We start from the raw sequence: 6,848 nt of genomic DNA, 5'->3' as shown, positions 1-6,848 counted from the left end.
TTAAGATTCGTTTCTTTGCAAACCAAACTAATAGCAATAACGGATAAAGCGATCTTTTAAGAAATGTTGATAACACAATGAAAGGTTGTCCTCCCAAGGCATGCTGCTTTATGTTTAGTTGGCAACGTTAACTGTTTTCATTAGAACATCATTTATTTTCTTTTATACTGCAGAACAACTTGTTGATAGACATATATTGTGACTATATGATCTAGATTTTTATTATAGCCTTATTTTCACTGTAAGTTCAAGACGGTCCCTATCACCGACTTGAGTGAAATTGCTTACTTTATCAAATAGTTATCAAAAGTATCAAAAATTGAAAACAACACTTCATAATTGGCATGTGCCAACGAGTTTTATTTTATTCATTTTCATCTGTAACGATCACAGCAGAGCAGTTGGAAGCCAGGGTACGTTGATCATGCGTTTGGTTGAAAAAAAAATAAAAGGATAAAACCAACAATTCATTTATACTTAGTCTAGCATCAATAAAATAAATCTACAAACGATCTTCTTAAAATCCACAACAATCTTTCTTTACAAAAAAAATTTCTAAGAGATGATTAGAGATGATTGGAGCTGTTAAGTTTCTCCGTGATAATATTTATGTACAATAGAGTTTATCGACAGGTATTCTAATTGGCATAATTGCGCTCCTTTGATAGAATACTTGCTTTTGTACTGTTATGAATCACAATTGATGACCAAACTCAGTAATATAAAACCCGTCTGAATTACATCTTATTGATAAATTCAACAAGACTTACCGTTATCTTGATGTTACTTTTTCGTTGAATAATCATTTTGTTTTTAAATATACAAGTACTACAGAAATTTACCAAAAGGACTAACTTTGAATAGGACAAATTGAAACGGTTATAACTGTCCTTTCCTAGATTTAGATATTTCGGTTTTACACGGAAAACTACACATTCAAATTTACGACAAAAGGGACGTTTTATCGTTCCCTAATGTTTATTTTCCCTTGTTTGATAGTGATGTTCCTTTGGTGTTTATATTTTATAACTTGTTCGCCAGGCCTGTGTATGTTGTGACGTTTTTGACGATCCTGGTAAACTTCCAAAAGGTTACCAATAAAACACTGTAATAAGATCATTGAAAATTGTTTTTATATGTATAAATATTGATTATTGTATCAGTAAATTAAATGCATATTATATATATTATAGTGTTGTATACATATACACATTCATGGACCTACAATTTGTCGATACATGTATCTTTACATTGCACAAGGTCATGTTTGTCTTTGACTTTTTATGACATCTTTACAACAAATCCATTAAATTTTCGATTTGTACTTATTGATAACTTAGTCTAAGATGTATAATGTTTTTTATTAGTTATTAGTGGCTTTAAACTAGCTGTCAGTAACTGTAAGTACTCTGAGATCAATACTTAGTGTCTTTTTGTTGTTGGGATATACAAGTACCCGTCCCCTCTATATTTATGTTTGTATCCATCTTTTGAGTTAAGCCTTTTTCAACTTTTAATTTTGTACAGAAAACTCTGAAAGCAAACGACAAGGAATGATACACATGTCCATCTTTGACAAACAAAATGGTAAATAAACTATTAGTGATTAGAACATAACGCCAACCACAATTAGAAAAGTAAAAACTAGGAAAGATAAACAAGCGAAAACGAAATTTGTTGAATTATAAATACACTTTTTTTTTTTAAAGAAAAGTGAAAATCAGTCGAGCGATAACCAGCTGATAACAACCATAAAACATAACACAATTAAGCAAGTACAGTATCCTAAATAACAAATTACTCCGGTCGAAAGTAACTGCAAGCAAGTCGCTCGTATACCCGATTTTTTGTATACTAGGAATCATCAAACTTCTCCATGGATTTGATAACCGTAAATATATGTTAAAATCAACAGGTTCCATTTCTATCCTCAATAATCTGAAATGTCCTAATATCATTGTCTGAACGCAGTTGTTTACGTTAACAGATTTTTACGTATTGAAAATTGTCCGGGGAGATCAACCATGCACCCCAAATAGTTTGATGCGTCCGTTACATTCGGTGAAACACAGACGATTTTGTCTATTAGGATTTTTTTTGTAATTTATTTTTATTTCATCTGAAAATACACTTAGTATATATTGTGATATATAATTATATAGTTATTTCATAAGACATATATTGATATTAAATTTTCCAATAACAGTCTAAAATTAAAAAGTTAGTTATGCTAATTGGTCTAAATTTTCTACTAGATCATACACATCTTGTATCACTCTGGATTAGAATACCGTAATATGCTGATAAGGTTAATGATTGCATCAGCCTTCTCCTTTAGCCACATGCATCACTCCCTATACAATGATGTTCAACATGAGAGGTACCAGGAGAGGCCACCAGAGATCATTAACAGATAACATGTTGGACAACATGTTGGACAGAGTCACATAATAAATGTCAACCTAAGTCAAGGGGAGATAATTCAAATACAATCAAACAAAAACTAGTATATCAATATATATATAACAATAGCAATAAACATAGATAGGATTACAATTTTGGTATGACAGATTCTGCTGTATCGGTTTATAATACTTATATAAAAGAGAAATTGTATTTTTGTCCATCTGAGGAGTAAAGCCTTTTTCAACTGATTTTTATAGTTCGTTCTTATGTTGTACTGTCCCATGTTAGGGGGAGGGTTGGGATCTTACTAACATGTTTAATCCCGCCATATATATGTATGTGCCTGTCCCAAGTCAGGAGCCTATATTTCAGTGGTTATCGTTTGTTTATGTGCTACATATTTGTTTTTCGTTCATTTTTTTTATATAAATAAAGGCCGTTAGTTTTCTCGTTTGAATTGTTTTACAGTCATATCGGAGCCTTTTATAGCTGAATATGCGGTATGGGCTTTGATTATTGTTGAAGGCCGTACGGTGACTTATAGTTGCTAATGTCTGTGTCATTTTGGTCACTGGTGGATAGTTATCCCATTGGCAATCATACAACATCTTCTTTTTTATAACATAAATAATTTAACAACAAAAAAACAGCTTGTGTTTATCTTTTAAAAAACAATCCATTTCTGTCGGGAAGAAAATATGTCCACAAATCAAAATTTTGAGCAAATATCTGAAATTTCAACCTCATTTTACTCAAAAAGAATCACAAGAAGGTATATGTTTTATAACATATTTGATTTACGCAGGAACAAAATAGCCTATATATCTAAAATAGAAAGTTCTCACCGTAAAAAATGAACTGCTGGATATGCTCTAAATACAAAATTCTGCATTACCAACCATGTCTGAGTCTTAAACATAACAGAACACGATACAAAGCTGTGTGCAATGCTGTATAACAGACTGTGATAGGATTGCGTTCCAGTTGTATCTGATCATCCCGAATGTAGCGATTATTTTTTTGGACGGGACTATTACATGCAACGGTTTTCTAACGGATATCTTCCGTCATTGTCGGTTTACAGTCTGGTCAGTAGAAGCGTCTAGTAGAATCGGGACGCTGTCGGGGAATTATTTTTCCATGCGAAAGATACAAATTGAATTAGAATGTATAATTGGGACAAATTCGATTCAAAATAACCGAATTTAAACGCTTCTTGAACAATATCTGATTATTGTCGCGATAAAATATGAATTTTTTTTTTCAAATTTAAAACCAATAAAAGCGTTTCCTAAAACAAAAATAATACGAGTTCCTCGTCCTCCGCCTAGATCATCATTTCTGATTTGTTTGATAACATACTCAAAGAATTCAGTAAAAGTGCATCTCTATTCAAAATTGAAGAAATCGCAATGAACAATAAAAATACAGACGTCAGGTGAAGTGCCACTTCATCCTTGAAATATAACATTACATGTATGTGTCATTATAATACGTTATTCTGATTGGCTACACTGCAATCTCGCGTTATTTCTTAATCAACTTCATTACTCAATAAACAGTATCATTCATGATGACATGAGGTCCCACAATTAAGTGCACGGGTAAATTAAATAAAAACATGATGGAAATTGGTGTTTTCGTGATCCTAGCTAAAAAATATAATTATAAGTATTGACTACTTCTTTTTGTCTCTTTGTAAAAGCGTTGACCGTGCGCACATTTTAAGAATGAAGCGTATAAAATGTACTTCGGTCAACGCTATTACACCCCAATGAAGTTACAAAAGGAAGCATTCAATTCGTAAATGTAATTGTTATCCTCCACTAAATATTTACGAGAGGTATAAAGAAATTCCTTAGCACATTGGTTATTCGGATACATGTACATACATATTTATACATAGATTAAATTCCTTGCTCGATACAAGGTAATAATGGGTTCAATTTCAAATAAAGATAAGATGCATTAGTACACACATATTGTCATTCTGATCATTTCTTTGACATTTTGAGATTACACAGTAATATTATTTGGTAGATCGCTCGAAGTCATTAAAATTATGATTTCTCTTCCATGTGCCTATTAACCGTGCTTGGAGTATGGGAGATAACATGAATACCTAACAACGAACGTTTTGTATTTCAAATTCCGCTAGAGGCGTGTAATTACGTATAATTCGCCTTAAAAGAGTTATTGTACGAGAAATGATGCAATTTAAGGTTTATATTTATTCTCCAATTTGGTAGATGATAAAGCCATAGGGTCTCTTGCTTTGGTAGGTGAAACGCGTGTCTGACGTAATTACAGAATTCAATCCTGGTATCTATAATGAGTTTATTTCCAAGCTGTTGGTTACGAAAAATATCAACCTTAAGTCGGAAGAAGGTATGTTTGCACTTTTTTCCTGGAAAAGAACATGGCAACTATTTTTGTTTAAATATTCACACATCAACTTTCATGTGAGACCGGAAGTGAATTTCACGCAACTGTAAGTATCAAATTTCTCCCAAAATATAAAGAAATCAGTGTAAATAAAGCTATCATATGAGACCAAAAATGACATTTTCTATTCGGAAGTGGACAATTGTCTTACATATACAGGCAAAGCTATATAGAAACTTTTATTTATTGAATCAGTATGAAGAAACATACTATTGGCCGTCAAAAGTAATTTTGAGTTAACCGAAAGTAGCTTCTCATCAATTAGAATTAAAAGTGTGGAAAGACCTTCAATTGTTCTCTGACCAATTGTTTTTTTTTTATTATAAATTTATATCTTTCAATGAATCTATTTAAATTGCATCGTGGGAACCTGTTTTAAGTAAATATGTCATTTCAGAATATATAACTAGAGGTTCTAAAGAGCATGTGTCGCTCACCTTGGTCTATGTGCATATTAAACCAACAACACAGATGGATTCATGACAATCTTGCTTCTTAAAATTATCTCTATCTATAATGAACTTGGCCCAGAATTGACTGGAAAATATTTGGTAAAATTTTACAAACATTTACAAAATTTATGAAAATTGTTAAAAATTTACTATAAAGGGAAATAACTCCTTAAAGGGTCAGTTGACTTATTTGTAGCTCTTTCTTTGCTGTAAATTATTGCTGTTGACAGTTTATCCCTATTTATTATAATATGCAAGATAATAACCAAAAGCTGTAAAATTTTCTTAAAATTACCAATTCATAGGCATCAACCCAACAACAACTTGAACGATTGGTCTGAAAATTAAGTTTCGTTAAATTTTTTCATTAGAAGTGTCAGAGGAGAAGATTTTTGTAAGATTACAAAAATTTACAAAATAATGATAAAAATTGACTATAAAGGGCAATTACTCCTTAAGGTAGCACAATACAAAAAATTTTCATCCCCAATCAGACATCTTTAAAATGATGTAATTCCACTCATCCGTCTTTAAATTTTATAAATGTGGTACCAAACGAAAGAAGAATGATTAATCTTTCAGATTGTATTAATTTCAGTATGACAAAATTATTACATAATTAATTGTTATGTAATTAGTTGCTATATTGTGATGTTCATACTTAAATGAATTTAGCTTCTTTGTTATTCATAGCATCCCAAAATATTTTATAGATTCTTGCACAACACAGTTTGACCTCCAAAACCGTGTCTCAGATTTTTCCTATTGTATTTCATTCTCTCATAAATCTTCAATGAAGTTTGCAACATCAATTCATAAGAGATCACTAAATTCAATTGGGTATAAAATTTGTTCTATTGATGTTATTGGAAATCCGAGATACAGTTTTGGAGGTCAAGCTGTGTTTTACAAGAATATATAAAATACTTTGGGATGCTTTGAAGAACAAAGACGCTAAATTCATTCAAGTGTCTCTTATTTCCCGTTTATTCTAAGTATCATCGAAATTTTCCAATGAATTGATAAGAGCAAATGATTGTTGAAAACGGCACATAATTGGACCAATAATTGAAAGCGGTTACTACATTTGTAGCAACAAGAACAGTAAGAGTGTCCATTCTTTATACTATATCACCATGTAGCTTTTAATGATAAACTATCTACCTAAAGAATCAAGGAAGAGTACACAACTATTCAAAATTGAAGAAACCGAAATGAAAAATGATAAACAAATGTCAGATGAAATGAAACGTGTGAAAAAATACAGTATCTACTCCACTTCATCTTTGTATACAGTCATCCTCTATTAGGTATTTACGAGACGTATATTGAAACTACTTATCAAATTGGTAATGCGGATTCATGTATATGCATATTAACATAGATTAACTTCCTTGTTCGATGCAAGGTAACAATGGGTTAAATATTAAATAAAAATAAGATGTAAAAATACACACATACTGCTATAATATTTTTGTTATTATTTTTTCGTCATAGACTTATTTAAAAGTTTACAAATGATATCATTTTATTTCATGTTATGAA

Source organism: Mytilus trossulus, chromosome 10, assembly GCF_036588685.1.
Source record: "Mytilus trossulus isolate FHL-02 chromosome 10, PNRI_Mtr1.1.1.hap1, whole genome shotgun sequence".
In the NCBI taxonomy this organism is placed as follows: Eukaryota; Metazoa; Mollusca; class Bivalvia; order Mytilida; family Mytilidae; genus Mytilus; species Mytilus trossulus.
Note: the sequence above shows the minus strand (reverse complement) of the source record.